This window comes from Xenia sp. Carnegie-2017, unplaced genomic scaffold (genome assembly GCF_021976095.1).
Source record: "Xenia sp. Carnegie-2017 unplaced genomic scaffold, XeniaSp_v1 HiC_scaffold_4, whole genome shotgun sequence".
NCBI classification, from domain to species: domain Eukaryota; kingdom Metazoa; phylum Cnidaria; class Anthozoa; order Malacalcyonacea; family Xeniidae; genus Xenia; species Xenia sp. Carnegie-2017.
In genome coordinates this window covers 4,545,789-4,564,809 of record NW_025813504.1, presented here as the reverse complement: position 1 = coordinate 4,564,809, position 19,021 = coordinate 4,545,789, and the positions used below count along the sequence as shown (strand labels likewise).

Here is a 19,021-nt window from a genome sequence, read left to right as displayed (position 1 = left end):
ATTCTTGAAGCAGTGGTATTTTGAATACAAAGAATTTAATGAAGCATAATATTACATGAAGTGTTTTGGAAAATGACAAGATTCAAGATATATTCTAAAATATACTTTAAGCTCAAGTATTTTGTTTACCGGACTAATACACACGGGACTAACATGCACATATATATATACATTAATTGTAAATATATATGTCTATGTATGGTTTTAAATACCATTCTATCTGAGGATGACTTTGAAATAAAGTCGAAAATTTACATTTCACTTCTCGGCTTGTTTTGATTTATATTTTGCAATCTCAAGGTATCTTGTTTTTTCATGATTTGTTTTATACTATATATTTTTAAATTGTCGGCTTGTCATGGTTTTTTTGTTCGTCAGATTGCCAAATGGAGAAATGATCATCTTTCATGAAGCCATATAGCAATAAAATTTCGCCCCAACTTCAGTAAATCTCAAGTAAAATACTAGCGTGAGTCTGTGAATCCGTTTGAAACATATAACGCATACTTTGTTTTGCGGATTTTTGAGGGTAGCCACGCTCATGCGGAGGAATAGATGGATGGAGTAATGAACGCATGTAGCAAATCCGGAAAAACGTTATAATCCCGAACTCTTTCGTGTGCGCGCTACGCGCGTGAAACACACGGCATTGCAATATTGCAAATTGAGTAAAACTCTCAGATTGCACACATTAGTTTGGTCGATAAATACGCAGTTGTATTTAGTCTGAGTATGCACACACTGGTCACAGTGCTTACGTAAGTAAAACATAAACACAAAGCAAATAAATGTATTTTTAGACGAGTCTTAAATGCATTAAAGTAATCATCTCCATATTTGTTTGACATGAAGTCATAACGACAATGCATAAACACTCATGCTGCCTGTCAAACACAGTGTGCGCATTGTCTACAAAATGCTCCGTTCACTCTGGTCACAGAGAGCAATTTGATCAGGTTTTTTTCGAAGCTAACATTGAAATGACCAATTACTTAACCCATTCTGAATATAGGGGGCGGGCATACGAAAGTAGTTTTTAAATAAATTATGAATCGCACTGTGTTAGACATGAATCTAAAGTGTTGATCCATTGTCATAATGACTTCATATTTATGCACATCGAGACGACACTTAATGCATTTAAGAAGCATAGTACTAAAAAATACTAATACTTTTCTTCAAGTTTTAAACATTAATCGACCAAACGAAATTTAATTTACATTGCTTTTGATGGTGAAAAAATCTTTTAGAATCTTGGCTTATTTTTAAATATTGTCAGTATAAACAAAGGAGAGGATTATACCACTATACCTACAGAAAGAGCGATTTTAGAAAATTACATTGTTTATGCAATATCCAGTCCTAATATAGAGATCAATGACTTACTTCACATCTACTATTTACAGCCTAAAACCAACATTCACAGCATCGCCAAAATTTAATGGGTATCTGCTCCCCTGATTTGCAAAAGCTTGTTTGGGACTGTCGTTCCACAGAGGATTGAATTCATCGCACATTTTAGCAATCAGGAATATTTAGGAAAGTTTGATGTTTATTGTGCATAAACTAATTGCTGTCTATTTTTGTGGCTACCCACGTGTACGCTTTGCGTACTTATTTTTAATGTTGAAGGTTACAGTCGGCCTCTAATTACTAAGCGTGACTAGATGATCTAAATCTGCGTTTTTGCGCATGTTCCGATGTTTATAGCCAATTAGATTAGGAATATTTTTTCTGTGAAGTATATTGTATGGTTAGGCTAAATTTTGATAGCCCGACTAAGATGTGAAAATCATGAAACCGGCACACTGTTGCTTCGAACTACTCGCTTTATACAAAATTTGAGTTTCATAGCGTATTAAACCAAAATCGCTATTTAAAGATTTCGATTATCCTCTCAAAATCTGCAGGAAATTGATTAAAACTGTTTTGAAATTCAATCTCATTTATTTTGCATTTTTAATAGAAATAAAGGAATGTTAAAGTGCGCTAGCAGGAGTTTCTTCTGTTATAGCAACAACAGCTGTGAACTTTTAACTGGTAATTTCTTTTCTGGTCTAGAAAATGAAATCATTCCGCTCCAGCAAAGTCCTCGTATTCCTCATACTTGTTTTGTCTGTCGTGTCAGCGGTTCCACACAGAAGTCTTTATAATGACTTTGAAGAAGTAAGTAAATTCCAATGTGTTCTATGTACTTTGGAAATTACATTTAAATTTAGCTAATGACATTACAAAGCTTGAACTGAACTACAGAAACGCTTGTGTGTCAAACCGTGGAAACTATTGCAGTTGGTGTTGTCTATTGCTTACGTCATGCTTAAAGTACGGAAAATAACGTTATCCAATCGCCTCAACTACTGGTTGCGTGAAAACTTCAAATCCAAACTGCAATTTTTAGATTAAGTGAACTAGACGCTACAAATTGTTTGAATATAAATAAATAAAAAGTATCCAGTGCTTGCATATCATAAAACTGATTATCTCCCAAGATTCGTTACAACAAAAAGCAAGCATTCGCAAGAAGTGGAATTATCTTTAAAGGGGCAAAGGTGGGTTCACTTTAACATTTAATTAATGGCCATTATATGGAGTAATAATTCTTGATATCATGCGAAAGACAAATCCAATAATTGTTTTATTATTCCCATCAACTAACAGAAATGTTATCAACACTGATAAATGTAAAACAATTTGAAACCTTCGCTAAATTTTTGCAAAAGCAAAACGATTTTTTTTCAATTTTTTTTTATATATTCTGTAATTTTTTTCAAAACCAATTTCCTCGCTTGCTTAGTGTTTTCCTATGCGTTTTGCTCAAAAGGTTTCCTTATTGTTTTAGAAACTGTGATAAACATCGCTATTATTGGATTTTTTTCAAAACCGGCTTTTAATGGCGTCAATAATTGCAGAAATTATTATCTGTAGTTATGACGTCATAATTGCAGGTATCGAGAAATATCTGCAGGTAGTTGACCAATCACAGCCGAGATTGCATACACAGTAAATAATAATTAGCAATTATTGGATGAGGTTGTTCATGATGTCAACAATTAATCAGACCAGCATCAATGTTATCTGCCGAAGCGAAGCTGAGTCACTTATTGACATAAATTTCTTTTCAATACTTTTAGGAGCTGAATACATGAGCAGGGTATCCGGGATTCAGCCAAGCGTTAAATGATTTAGGCGAATGGAAACGATTCAATACTTATCATCGGATAAATCTTCTTGAGCAATTTCACAATATTCTGATTTATATATCTACGCAAAACATTCAAAATTAAAACAAGCAATTTGGCCTAATTTGAAAATTACAACAGGAATGACTAGTGGCGCTTAAAAAGCTGTTGTAATTTTTAAGCTTGAAGTTTTGGCCCTCTAAATCCCTTGAAATCATTTCATTTGACGTTTCACTGAATCCCGGCAAGCCGGGATCATATAAACAGCCCCTTAGCAATGTGCTACTTTTTTGGAAGTCATACAGTAAAATTAAAAAATAAAATAACAAGCCAAACTATCATAAGGACAATGTTCAACTCATTGTTTTTAGTTTCCTTGTTTCAGTTGAAAATAAGACTATTTTCATGTTAATTAGACGTTTTAAACGAAATACTTTAACAGTGCTTTATGGCCATTTCACTCTGTTTAAACATGCACTTTAGAGATGCTCTAAGTTCGGAAGCTTTTGCGGTTTGTCTCTCCCGCCTTGTTGTACTGGTTTGTTCTGGTATGTTAACGTTATACATCCACTTAAAGCCTACTATAATTAAATTCCATTTTCATTTTGGCTTGCTCAAGTCAACAGTGCTTTACAAATATAGTCACCGTATATAATTAATTACATTTGACGCATTAAACAACTTTTTTGCAGCAAAAGGTCATTTTGCTTTCCTTGAGGAAATGAAAAACTTCATTACGTCATCCTTTTCAACCAGCAGGTAAATGCATAATTTTTTGTTTCTATATTACAATTTAGTGCGTCCTACTTTCTCATAAAACTGCACGTTTGAGATTTCTCTGCAAATTTTAAACTGCTCTTTTAAAATTTGCTCTTAAAACTTCTCATTAAAGATGAATAAAACGAGAATTGTAAAGTTTATGCTTCAAATCATTTTGTATAGTTTTTTCCAATATTTGTAGACATAAATACATTTTATGAACATTTCACGAGGTTGATGAAGTAACCAATTTAAACATTCCAATGTTTCTTTCACTATAATATATTCGTTATTGTCATGGTAAAATAATATGTGGCAACTACAATCAAATGTAAGAAATGACACTCACTTAATCAAGACTAGCGTTTGCTTTTACAAACATCTATGATCAGAGGCTTAGGATGCTTTCTACGCTTCTGATCATGAAAATTTGGAGGGGCTTTTGCGGGCGATTAATCATTTAAATAGGATACATTTCCGGTAAAAAGGCCTATTTTATAATAAATTGAAAAGTTAGGGGGACACCCCGACACGTGCACCCCATCCTTCTATGCCACTGCCTATGATATATATAACTACTTGTAATATAGCATTTATTCAATTGATTAAAACAATTAACGACCATTACGAGAACATGCTTATTATACACATACGTCGAGGGAGGCCGTCCATGCTACGCCATAATTATTATATTTGCGACTTTTTACGTTTTTGCTTTAGGTACTTTCTACGAATAAAGGAATATTTCTTCGGATTTTTTAAATTTTATAGCTATAACTCCACAGTAATTTTTTTCATTGGGTTAAATTTTAGATTGATCAAAATATGGTGGATTAATTATATCATCGCATTGATAAATGAATGATCTTATTGGCTAATGATCTGATTGGTTAATGATCATTTTGATTGATGATCTTATTGGTTAATGATCTTATTGGTGGATGATCTTACTGGCTGATGATCTTAGTAGTTGATGATCTTATTGGTAGATGATCTTATTGTTTAATAATCTTATGGGTTGATGATCTAATTGGTTGATAATTTCCATCCACTCAACTATAACATTTCTCATTATAGTATGATTTTATTTTTTAGTTAATTCGATAAACAGGGATTTTGCCCTACTTACTTTTTGCTAGATTAAGCAAGAGTCTCTTCGAGATTGATTAAAAGTTTTATTTAGTTCTTTATTATTGGCAAAATTCTTGATTGCGCTTTACGTGAAATGTTTCCCTCCCAAGGATTTCATAATTTTTTGAAAATTTCTGTAAAGAATCTTGTTGAATTCCTTTTCATTGGCTTTATTCGTCCTATAGATAAAAAACAGCTGTCTGATAATTTACTTTCTTTATAGAATCATCAATTTTATAATAAAAAGGATCATTGATTTATAAAAAAGAGATATATTAACCAGTTCATCTGGATTGTATTAAAATGGTTTCAACGCACTTACTGATGTATTGTTTATGTTAGTTTCATATTCTACCATTTGAGATATAGGTCATCTTCGTTTAGCTCCAAAACGCGTTTTTTATTAAAGTTAAGCCTTCTAAAACATTTTCTCTGACGATGAAACATAGAATTTTCAAACTTTATATTTTTTATGCTGCCTAAAATGCCATGGTATATACCAATTTCCTTTGACATTTATCGTGCTTAGTTGAATATATTTTGTACATGTGATTCTTCTCCCCATCCCCACAACCACATCTCACCCTCTTTTCAAATATAATCTTGTTTGTTTCTGCAAATACGATTTTAGAAATTTCATTTCTTGTAAAAATTTCCAGAGTTAGACTGTTAGGCAATATAAATTTTGACTTCTAACTTTATTTAAAATTTTATTTCTTGTAAAAAATTCCAGTGTTAGACTGTTAGGCAATATAAATTTTGACTTCCTACTGCAACAGTACCATTTGGTTATGTATTTCCAAATAATAAGATTTAAGGCCTGTTTATATAGAGCTGAGTTACCCGAGTGTAACAGCACCAATTTCGCCTCTGTTTTGTAAATACCTTGATTAACGTGACATGTTCTTGCCTCACTTTTATACGGTAGTTAGACTTCTAGAGGATTGGGTTCTAAATCATTGGTTGTAATCCGTATAGTCACTATAATCACAATTGATTTCAATAGAAATCTGGGCGACCATATTTCTCAACGATTATTTATTATTTTAAGGCTTCTTTTACTGTATGTTTTCACTAAAATCTCTCAACTGCATAAAATTTATACAATTAAACATATTTTGTACAGTTTTTCTATATGTAATTAATTAGTACGCCTATAATAATGTACCTTATACGCATTTTGTATATTTAATTAAAGAAATAAATGAATAGCTAAACTTAAACAACCTTATACTAAACTCGATCTTTCAATGGTATTTCATTGAAGTCAACCTGTTTACCCATGCGAATAAGCAAAAAAAAATAAACTAAATTTTGTTGTCAGCTAAGAACTCCATCCAATGCTCTTCCATATCTAATTCTTTCCCTTGTACATGCGTCATGTGACTAACTTAGTCCTATCATGCGAGCCAATTACAAAGTCTATTATTTCATATTTCTGTACTTCCTGCATGGTGGGGTTAATTGATATATCTCGCCAAAGCAAGGTGAACAGACTTGCATCTGTCAGACTAACAAATGCTCCGACTTATGGTATACTTATCATACAAACTTCTCGTAATTTATCACATCGAAATAAGAATTCTAAAAACAAAATTAAAATCAATGGACGAATAGCACTGTGAAATTGAGTTTTATTTTTTGAGCTCCTCGTTTTACTTTGCAAGCACTTTGAAAAGTAAAGCTCGGTATCCATATAATCGTCGAATCGGCAATCGTAGAAAAAATAGCTATTTTGGCGCAGCGATTAAAAGCAAACTTGGTTGGACGATCAGGAATGTTGATCGTTGAGTGGATTCTCGAGATACAACCAAGTTCTATTTCGACGATCGAATTTTGCCATTGAATCGAATTTTGTTTTTTAAGGAAACAGGGAATCGGGTGATTCAACGATTCTAAGCGCAATAAATTTATTCATACGCTGAATTTATACTAAAATAAACCAAAATAGGCATTGCATTTCTAATTCTTCTAACAAATAAGCATCAATCATTGAATGTTGCTCATGTAACGGACACCTTCAATGATTTATGACTGCCGTTTATGCATAAAAGCTCAAGAGCAGCTCAAAATATTTTTTCAAGCTTTTAGATTATACAGATTTTTTAAGCAACATTACCATCTGGGCAGGTCTAGACGACGTGTACATGCTATAGGAGAAATACATGTATATTTGTTGTGTTTTAGAAGTAAATTGTTAATTGTTTTTCTTTGGTCCCGCTATATTCGAAGTGCGCGCAAATTTTGCCTAGTACCCATACTTCTATGGGTGTTTTGACGATTGGCAATGATATGGAAATCACAGGTACTTCAAAATTCTTTTAGAGCTTATCAAGTGAGCTTAATTAAGGCTGAAACACACTAGGCAGTCGCTTTAGTCGCGCGTCTAAAACTTCCGCTTTGCGTGGTTACCAAGCTAGTAGCGTAAGCATCATGTAGTCGCTTTGAAAGTTCAACATGTTGAACTTTTGACATTGGTCGCTGTAGTCGCTTTACACTGATTGGCCAGTAGATACACTTTAACTTCCTAAATGCATATCATATCCCTGTCATCAGCATCATGCGGAATTTATAGATTATACCTTGGAAAACCAGGGCAATATATAGTGAATTTACACTGGAATCTTTCAGGTTTTATAAGACTTATCAAATAGAGACAATAGGAGCTACAAACTGGAACCCTAATGCACAACCTAAATGCACAGAATAAGATTGTCCACGATATACAAGTAATGGGCTATGATCATATTGGCGTGTTTTAATGGCTTGTTCTCTTTTCTCCACATAGTAAATATTCATATATTCGTAGCTATAATAAAGGCCAAAATAAAAAGTTTAAGTGATGTCTGTGTCTGTAACAAACAAAAATTTCCGCCATGCTCAATAGAGGCCACGGCAAAAGTCGCGATGGTCGCTGCATGTATGTTTCTGGCGTACAAGCGACTGACGCGTGCACACCAACTCGCTTTGGACGCGCAACTGAAGCGAGTGTGTTTCAGCTCTTAGAAAACTGAGTTTTTTCCGACAATTATATAGAAAGCGAGCTTAATCAAATTCGTGTCTTGCTTCATTTAAGTTCTAATGCTATTTAATAAGTATTTTACAAACCTCTCTCCTATTTATTAAAAGCAAGATTAATTTATTAAATGTTAGGAATATGTCGACTTTCGTTTCAGCTCAATGTGTTCGGGCGAGTTTAATTTAAAATTAAAATTATCATTTTGCAATGAATTCTTTCTGAAAACACGGCGCTTTTCCCTTTTCATACTTAAGTTGTTATGATTGTATTTTTTAATGTATAAATTACTTTTAAAAGACATCCTGATTTTCTACTCTGTAAATATTGTCTCGTGTTTCTTGTTGCTTATGCATATGATTAAGAGATGTTGAATGAATCTTTTTTACTTCCTTGTGTTTTTTATAAATCAATGAGATCTAAATACGCAATACAAACAATAAGCAGCAAAGTATACACGGCGACAGAACACTGTTATCATTATTCCATTTTGGTGAGAGAATAAAGCACATGATATTATTCCTTACGGATTAACTGAAAATCTTAGAATGGCCGTAAACAAAAAATGCCTAATGTCTTTAAGGGGCTGTTTACATGATTCCGGCTTTCCGGAATTCAGTGAGGCGTGAAATGATTTCGAGGGATGGAAAAGGGCCAAAACTTCAAGCTTAAAAATTACAACAGCTTGTTAAGCGCTACTAGTCATTCCTGTTGTAATTTTAAAACTAGGCCAAATTGCTTGTTTTAATCTTAAATGTTTTGCGTTGATATATAAATCAGAAAACTGCGAAAATGCTCGAAAAGATTTACCTGATGATCTTACTCTTTTTATGTCTTACAGCTAAAAAAGGCTTTAATGGACAAATGCCTCGAATATGACATTCAACGCATGTTCACTCCACTGAAGAAACATCTCTCTGAGTGGCAACTACGCTCGTTATAGGTCGCTTACTTATAAGGTTGACGTGCATTTTACAAAGTTTTCTTGCACATCATTGTCCATATGTTCACTTTTTAGACTTGAGATCGTGGAAGTTCAGGGGAAGAGAGGGAGAAGGATACCCACAATCCTAACGCCGGAGATCAAGAATGGAATCAATCAGCTTGTAAGCAAGCGATAGAAGTTGAGAGTTTCTGCTGAAAATAGATATGTGTTTTCTTGTGCAAGTCGAAATTTGCATGAATCGATGATGAGATGGGACTAAAAAGCGTTGACTCGACTCAGTGGTCATCTCCCTTTCTGAAGCGTTTTTTTTCAAATTTTTTGGAAATTTTTTCGCAGTTTATGTTACTTCGATTGTTGGACTCGTGATAATTACTCTAATGAAAAGATTCATTGTAATTGGTAGGATTTAGTCCTCATAACAACGACTTGAGAACGTCTTATCACACCACTTTACTTACTTGCCTTGCGTTGTTCCAAGTTATGTCTAGAATAACGTAGGAATAGTCTTTGTACTTCTACATAGTGCCTGAAATATTTGTTTTGTTTGTTTTCTAGTATACTTTTCTTAATCTTTTAAGTTAAAAAATTATTAGAAGTAAACGAAATAGAAAATGAAAAGCGGTTGACAGATGGCCAAACATAGTCGATACTTTGAAGAAAATTCGCGAATGTCCACCTTCAATGAAAAACCCAAATGAAGGTACAATTTTTATGCACTTGTCTGTGCTTTTTGGCGTTTTCATGATGTTCATTTGTCCCGAGTGTGGTAATAACATACACTAATGCTCATTTGTCCCGAGTGTGGTAATAACATACTCTCATCTTGACAGAGGAGGGAAAATGGCACCAGGCCAAACATGTCAACATCGACATAATGGAAAATCTCGTGGATTTATACTGGTAGTATACGCCGGCCATTTAGAACATTTACAACTCTGACCGGCTGCCGGCCAAATAGTCCCAACGAATCTTTAAATGTCTTAGTGATGAATGTGAGTGAAAATACTGCTTTAATACGTCGAAGAAGCAAGGTCATTAACATGAATTAAATTTAAGAGCAGTGATTGCATTTCGTGAAATTTGTGGTGGACACTCTGCCGTGCTTATATTCGATAAAGTGACGAACATGCCAGCTCGTTTAAATCGCCAAAACTTCACAAATCTTCAGAATAAGAAACTATTGCATGTTGTGAAACAGTTGGCCAATGACAGTATCTTATCTAGTGCAATGAAAATGAAGGAAGGCTTAACAATGAAAATGGAGAATGGGGCATCTCACTAGATGGGATATGGCAAATGAGGGGGCATACTTCCCATAATGGTGTCGTCACCGCTATATTGCTGGACATCAATAAATGTCTGAGTATAGAAGTGCTTTCATAGAAGTGCCAACAGCTCTTGAGATGGCAGATGAAAATGCATGTTGTGAGATACGATGAATGGAAGGCTTCCCACAACTGCAAAATCAACCATAAAAGAAGTTCTAATATCATGGAGACTTGAGGAGCAATAAGAAGTTTTGAACGGTCTGTTGTTACAAGAGGATTACGATAAACGAATATGTTTCGTAATGGTGACTCATCAACATATAGTGTAATAGTTGAAAGAGAGCCATATGGAAAAAATTGCAATTCCAAGACACTGCAATAATATGGACATGTGCAAAAGAGCGTGGGGAGCAAGATTTGGAAGTTGAAGAGTTCGCCTAAAGGAGTAAACCTTAGTGATGGTAAAGGTGCAAGTGGAAAGAGTGGGTTGGCCGATGCTGAGATTGACCTTCTGCAAACTAATATGGATTGGCAGTAAGAGAGAACCTGCATAACATAGATAAAGTGGCAAAAACAATAAAGGCATCTCTCTATCATGTGGCATCAAGTGATGATAACCCACAACATAAACTTCGCCCTGATTTTAAGGACAGATGGTATGGATTATTGGCTGTTGTGATAGATCAAAGTATCGATAATTATCGTTTTTTAATATCGGTTTATCGATATTAGTTTTTTCATTCTACCAAAATATTGATATACCGAAAATATTAAAAAAAAACTGTATTTATGGGTTTTTTTAAGTTAATGGCTTTATAGCAGTTTTTAAATGGTTTTGTATACTATCATTAATCCAAAGACATAATCACACATTTACGGCAGCTGTTGATTAAGTTTCAACTATTTGATGTATGAGTCATCACCAGCGCGTGGCAATTCTTGGGTAGGTTACAATTTGATCTAATATTAGTCATCGCCAGCAACACTATAAATAAACCAGATTTAATTGAAAAATTTATACACATTGCAACAGTTCTCGTGCATGTCATAAAAAGTCTAACTTATAACAAATCATACCAAACGTAGTTTGGTAGCACTTCGAAATAGTCGACAATCCCATATGTCGTAACTGCGACATGATGCCTTATAATTCCAAAGTTCAAACGAAATGCTATGATTTTTGTTCCACGATCTTGTGATTGGCATCATTTTATCATAACACTTTGTTCCAAACACAACGCAGGGTGGTCATGCAAAAAATTTAATCATGCAATGCATAGATGTATTACCTATAATACTATTCATGAAAAATATGAGTGATATGACATGATGTGAATAATAAAAGGCATTTTCTTACACCCTATAACTTTATATTTAATGTTTATTGAAATAGACTGTCTCTTCCAAAATATACTATTTTACTTCGTATTGCCATAGTTGTATTGCAAGTTTTTTGTCCTAATAAAATGGTTTAAAATAAGCATAGAGCTGAAAATAAAATTTGTGATGAATGTCATCGTCTCTTGTGACTAGCATGATTTTGTCACTATACTTATTCCCATATAATAAGGCTGTCATGCAGAAAATTTCATCCCTCAATGCATAGCTATATTATCTATAAGGCCATTCACAAGGAACATGAGGATTGTGAATGATATAAATGATAAAAGATATTTCTTACACAAAATTATAACTTCAAAATTATAACTTCAAGGTAAGCATAAAGTTGCAGAGAAAATTCAACATGAAATTTGACGCAGCTATCTTGTGATTAGCATGATATTATCACAAATATTTTTTTTAAACTCAAGACCGTCATGCACAAATTTTAATCCCACAATGCAAACAGCTATATCAATTGTAAATCTATCCTCGGCCCTCATTTTTTGAAAGAGTATTCACTGTGGATATATTGCCTATAAATATATACACAAGCACTTAATTTTCGTCGAGTTTTCAACTTAGCATCTTTGTCGAACAAGGCCGCAATTGACCGAGGTAAGCAACTTTTTAACATGTGCCTACTTTAGTCTTAAATGTATCCATCGCTTTGCTGCAATTTATCTCATAAAGTTATCATCACTGAAGTAAAGTTTGTTATTGTTGTCAATATCTAATTTAAATGCTTTTTCAATTGGTAAGAATAAATGGTATGGATGGAAACAATACGGTTTGTCAGTTATTCTCCCGTTCTTAACTTTTTGATTGTATACACTAAAACATTGCAGTTAGACTACGTACTCACAAAATTTATTATTGTCAATTATGTGCTATAGGTGTGCTTTAATTGCCACATAATTATTCTTTTGAAAAAATTCTTGAAGCAGTGGTATTTTGAATACAAAGAATTTAATGAAGCATAATACTACATGAAGTGCTTTGGAAAATGACAAGATTCAAGATATATTCTAAAATATACTTTAAGCTCAAGTATTTTGTTTACCGGACTAATACGCACGGGACTAACATGCACATATATATATACATTAATTGTAAATATATATGTGTATGTATGGTTTTAAATACCATTCTATCTGAGGATGACTTTGAAATAAAGTCGAAAATTTACATTTCACTTCTCGGCTTGTTTTGATTTATATTTTGCAATCTCAAGGTATCTTGCTTTTTCATGATTTGTTTTATACTATATTTTTTTAAATTGTCGGCTGGTCATGGTTTTTTTGTTCGTCAGATTGCCAAATGGAGAAATGATCATCTTTCATGAAGCCATATAGCAATAAAATTTCGCCCCAACTTCAGTAAATCTCAAGTAAAATACTAGCGTGAGTCTGTGAATCCGTTTGAAACATATAACGCATACTTTGTTTTGCGGATTTTTGAGGGTAGCCACGCTCATGCGGAGGAATAGATGGATGGAGTAATGAAAGCATGTAGCAAATCCGGAAAAACATTATAATCCCGAATTCTTTCGTGTGCGCGCTACGCGCGTGAAACACACGGCATTGCAATATTGCAAATTGAGTAAAACTCTCAGATTGCACACATTAGTTTGGTCGATAAATACGCAGTTGTATTTAGTCTGAGTATGCACACACTGGTCACAGTGCTTACGTAAGTAAAACATAAACACAAAGCAAATAAATGTATTTTTAGACGATTCTTAAATGCATTAAAGTAATCATCTCCATATAGTTTGACATGAAGTCATAACGACAATGCATAAACACTCATGCTGCCTGTCAAACACAGTGTGCGCATTGTCTACAAAATGCTCCGTTCACTCTAGTCACAGAGAGCAATTTGATCAGGTTTTTTTTCGAAACTAACATTGAAATGACCAATTACTTAACCCATTCTGAATAAGGGGCGGGCATACGAAAGTAGTTTTTAAATAAATTATGAATCGCACTGTGTTAGACATGAATCTAAAGTGTTGATCCATTGTCATAATGACTTCATATTTATGCACATCGAGACGTTACTTAATGCATTTAAGAAGCATAGTACTAAAAAATACTCATACTTTTCTTCAAGTTTTAAACATTAATCGACCAAACGAAATTTAATTTACATTGCTTGTGATGGTAAAAAAATCCTTTAGAATCTTGGCTTATTTTTAAATATTGTCAGTATAAACAAAGGAGAGGATTATACCACTATACCTACAGAAAGAGCGATTTTAGAAAATCACATTGTTTATACACTATCCAGTCCTAATATAGAGATCAATGACTTACTTCACATCTACTATTTACAGCCTAAAACCAACATGCACAGCATCGCCAAAATTTAATGGGTATCTGCTCCCCTGATTTGCAAAAGCTTGTTTGGGACTGTCGTTCCACAGAGGATTGAATTCATCGCACATTTTAGCAATCAGGAATATTTAGGAAAGTTTGATGTTTATTGTACATAAACTAATTGCTGTCTATTTTTGTGGCTACCCACGTGTACGCTTGGCGTACTTATTTTTAAAGTTGAAGGTTACAGTCGGCCTCTAATTACTAAGCGTGACTAGATGCTCTAAAATTCAATCTCATTTATTTTGCAGTTTTAATAGAAATAAAGGAATGTTAAAGTGCGCTAGTAGGAGTTTCTTCTGTTATAGCAACAACAGCTGTGAACTTTTAACTGGTAATTTCTTTTCTGGTCTAGAAAATGAAATCATTCCGCTCCAGCAAAGTCCTCGTATTCCTCATACTTGTTTTGTCTGTCGTGTCAGCGGTTCCACACAGAAGTCTTTATAATGACTTTGAAGAAGTAAGTAAATTCCAATGTGTTCTATGTACTTTGGAAATTACATTTAAATTTAGCTAATGACATTACAAAGCTTGAACTGAACTACAGAAACGCTTGTGTGTCAAACCGTGGAAACTATTGCAGTTGGTGTTGTCTATTGCTTACGTCATGCTTAAAGTACGGAAAATAACGTTATCCAATCGCCTCAACTACTGGTTGCGTGAAAACTTCAAATCCAAACTGCAATTTTTAGATTAAGTGAACTAGTAGCTACAAATTGTTTGAATATAAATAAATAAAAAGTATCCAGTGCTTGCATATCATAAAACTGATTATCTCCCAAGATTCGTTACAACAAAAAGCAAGCATTCGCAAGAAGTGGAATTATCTTTAAAGGGACAAAGGTGGGTTCACTTTAACATTTAATTAATGGCCATTATATGGAGTAATAATTCTTGATATCATGCGAAAGACAAATCCAATAATTGTTTTATTATTCACATCAACTAACAGAAATGTTATCAACACTGATAAATGTAAAACAATTTGAAACCTTCGCTAAATTTTTGCAAAAGCAAAACGATTTTTTTTCAATTTTTTTTTATATATTCTGTAATTTTTTTCAAAACCAATTTCCTCGCTTGCTTAGTGTTTTCCTATGCGTTTTGCTCAAAAGGTTTCCCTTATTGTTTTAGAAACTGTGATAAACATCGCTATTATTGGATTTTTTTCAAAACCGGCTTTTAATGGCGTCAATAATTGCAGAAATTATTATCTGTAGTTATGACGTCATAATTGCAGGTATCGAGAAATATCTGCAGGTAGTTGACCAATCACAGCCGAGATTGCATACACAGTAAATAATAATTAGCAATTATTGGATGAGGTTGTTCATGATGTCAACAATTAATCAGACCAGCATCAATGTTATCTGCCGAAGCGAAGCTGAGTCACTTATTGACATAAATTTCTTTTCAATACTTTTAGGAGCTGAATACATGAGCAGGGTATCCGGGATTCAGCCAAGCGTTAAATGATTTAGGCGAATGGAAACGATTCAATACTTATCATCGGATAAATCTTCTTGAGCAATTTCACAATATTCTGATTTATATATCTACGCAAAACATTCAAAATTAAAACAAGCAATTTGGCCTAATTTGAAAATTACAACAGGAATGACTAGTGGCGCTTAAAAAGCTGTTGTAATTTTTAAGCTTGAAGTTTTGGCCCTCTAAATCCCTTGAAATCATTTCATTTGACGTTTCACTGAACCCGGCAAGCCGGGATCATGTAAACAGCCCCTTAGCAATGTGCTACTTTTTTGGAAGTCATACAGTAAAATTAAAAAATAAAATAACAAGCCAAACTATCATAAGGACAATGTTCAACTCATTGTTTTTAGTTTCCTTGTTTCAGTTGAAAATAAGACTATTTTCATGTTAATTAGACGTTTTAAACGAAATACTTTAACAGTGCTTTATGGCCATTTCACTCTGTTTAAACATGCACTTTAGAGATGCTCTAAGTTCGGAAGCTTTTGCGGTTTGTCTCTCCCGCCTTGTTGTACTGGTTTGTTTTGGTATGTTAACGTTATACATCCACTTAAAGCCTATTATAATTAAATTCCATTTTCATTTTGGCTTGCTCAAGTCAACAGTGCTTTACAAATATAGTTACCGTATATAATTATTTTAATTTGACGCATAAAACAACTTTTTTGCAGCGTAAGGATGCTTTGCGCGATTTGAGGAGATGAAAAACTTCATTATATCATCCTTTTCAACCAGCAGGTAAATGCATAATATTTTGTTACTATATTGCCATTCAGTGCGTCCTACTTTCTCGTTAAAACTGCATGTTTAAGATTTCTCTGCAAATTTTAAACTGCTCTTTTAAAATTTGCTCTTAAAACTGCTCATTAAAGATGAATAAAACGAGAATTGTAAAGTTTATGCTTCAAATCATTTTGTATAGTTTTTTCCAATATTTGTAGACATAAATACATTTTATGAACATTTCACGAGGTTGATGAAGTAGCCAATTTAAACATTCCAATGTTTCTTTCACTATAATATAGTCGTTATTGTCATGGTAAAATAATATGTGGCAACTACACTCAAATGTAAGAAATGACACTCACTTAATCAAGACTAGCGTTTGCTTTTACAAACATCTATGATCAGAGGCTTAGGATGCTTTCTACGCTTCTGATCATAAAAAGTTGGAGGGGCTTTTGCGGGCGATTAATCATTTAAATAGGATACATTTCCGGTAAAAAGGCCTATTTTATAATAAATTGAAATGTTAGGGGGACACCCCGACACGTGCACCCCATCTTTCTATGCCACTGCCTATGATATATATAACTACTTGTAATATAGCATTTATTCAATTGATTAAAACAATTAACGACCATTACGAGAACATGCTTATTATACACATACGTCGAGGGAGGCCGTCCATGCTACGCCATAATTATTATATTTGCGACTTTTTACGTTTTTGCTTTAGGTACTTTCTACGAATAAAGGAATATTTCTTCGGATTTTTTAAATTTTATAGCTATAACTCCACAGTAATTTTTTTCATTGGGTTAAATTTTAGATTGATCAAAATATGGTGGATTAATTATATCATCGCATTGATAAATGAATGATCTTATTGGCTAATGATCTGATTGGTTAATGATCATTTTGATTGATGATCTTATTGGTTAATGATCTTATTGGTGGATGATCTTACTGGCTGATGATCTTAGTAGTTGATGATCTTATTGGTAGATGATCTTATTGTTTAATAATCTTATGGGTTGATGATCTAATTGGTTGATAATTTCCATCCACTCAACTATAACATTTCTCATTATAGTATGATTTTATTTTTTAGTTAATTCGATAAACAGGGATTTTGCCCTACTTACTTTTTGCTAGATTAAGCAAAAGTCTCTTCGAGATTGATTAAAAGTTTTATTTAGTTCTTTATTATTGGCAAAATTCTTGATTGCGCTTTACGTGAAATGTTTCCCTCCCAAGGATTTCATAATTTTTGAAAATTTCTATAAAGAATCTTGTTGAATTCCTTTTCATTGGCTTTATTCGTCCTATAGATAAAAAACAGCTGTCTGATCATTTACTTTCTTTATAGAATCATCAATTTTATAATAAAAAGGATCATTAAATTATAAAAGAGAGATATATTAACCAGTTCATCTGGATTGTCCTAAAATGGTTTCAACGCACTTACTGATGTATTGTTTATGTTAGTATCATATTCTACCATTTGAGCTATAGGTCATCTTCGTTTAGCTCCAAATTCCCCCTTTTATTATTAAAGTTAAGCCTTCTAAAACATTTTCTCTGACGATGAAACATAGAATTTTCAAACTTTATACTTTTTATGCTGCATAAAATGCAATGGTATTACTATATACCAATTTCCTTTGAAATTTATCGTGCTTAGTTGAATATATTTTGCACATATCAATCCTACCCCCAAACAACATCTCACCCTCTTTTCAATTATAATCGTGTTTGTTCCTGCAAATACGATTTTAGAAGTTTCATTTCTTGTAAATTTTTCAGTGTTAGACTGCTGAGCAATATAAACTTTGACTTCCAACATCATTTAAAAATTTCTTTTCTCGTAAAAAATTCCAGTGTTAGACTGCTAGGCAATATAAATTTTGACTTCCAACTTCAACTGTTCCATTTGGTTATGTATTTCCAACTAATAAGATTTGAGGATTGTTTATATGGAGCCGAGTTACCCAAGTGCTGCAGCACAAATTTCGTCTCTGTTTTGTAAATACCTTGGTTAACTTGACTGACTATTTACATGAGACATCAGAATAACTCCCTTTGATAACCGTGCTGAGATCTCGGTTAGGCGAGTAGAATAGGTAAAAAGCACGCATGTGTCTATCTTACAAATGGCCTGTAAACTAAACAATGGTAATGCAGGAGCATAAAAAATGTCAAATACGCCTTCTAAAACTTTTTTTCGATTCATTTATATCATTTTTGTTGATTTTAAGACTTTGCGATTAAAATGTACTTTGATTTTAAGGAGGCTCCTCACATTCCACCCGAGATTCGGGTGTTTCAGGTAGCCTTTACTTACAACATTATTTTGAGCAAACACATTCAAGCTTTGGAAATACGAACTTTGTGGGAATATTCATGAATTCCATGAGTCTAGAGATGCTTGAATAGGATAACTGTTTGCGTTGTTATGGCAACCATGTCTTTTTTCTTTTACACATTTATGGCTAGTCTTTTGAGAATTGACCGTATCTTTTTCTCGGTTCGGTGAACTTTTCTGATTTTTTGCGTGACGATTGTTGTTTATACATAAAGCCTTTTGTTTAATAAAGAAGGAATTCTATAAATGTTTTTTTCAGATATTTGAAAATTTCGAACAAATGAAAAATTATTTGTAGATTATGTTCTATTTTGCGTATGTTATAATTTTTGTTGTAATAAACATCGATACGAATTTTTAACAAAAGGAAAAACGAGAA

At 33.2% G+C, this 19,021-nt stretch overlaps 2 long non-coding RNA genes across 2 annotated transcripts; one reads left to right on the top strand and one right to left on the bottom strand.

The window, feature by feature from the left end:
• Positions 1–5,373: 5,373 nt before the first annotated feature.
• On the bottom strand, positions 5,374–17,327 carry LOC124455703. Its single transcript, XR_006951992.1, has 3 exons — positions 17,245–17,327; positions 16,922–16,930; positions 5,374–5,386 (listed from the first exon to the last, which is right to left on the bottom strand). It is a non-coding gene; the product is annotated as an uncharacterized LOC124455703 (long non-coding RNA).
• On the top strand, positions 12,124–17,483 carry LOC124455702. Its single transcript, XR_006951991.1, has 6 exons — positions 12,124–12,297; positions 14,416–14,520; positions 14,844–14,903; positions 16,017–16,081; positions 16,226–16,292; positions 17,107–17,483. It is a non-coding gene; the product is annotated as an uncharacterized LOC124455702 (long non-coding RNA).
• Positions 17,484–19,021: the final 1,538 nt, after the last annotated feature.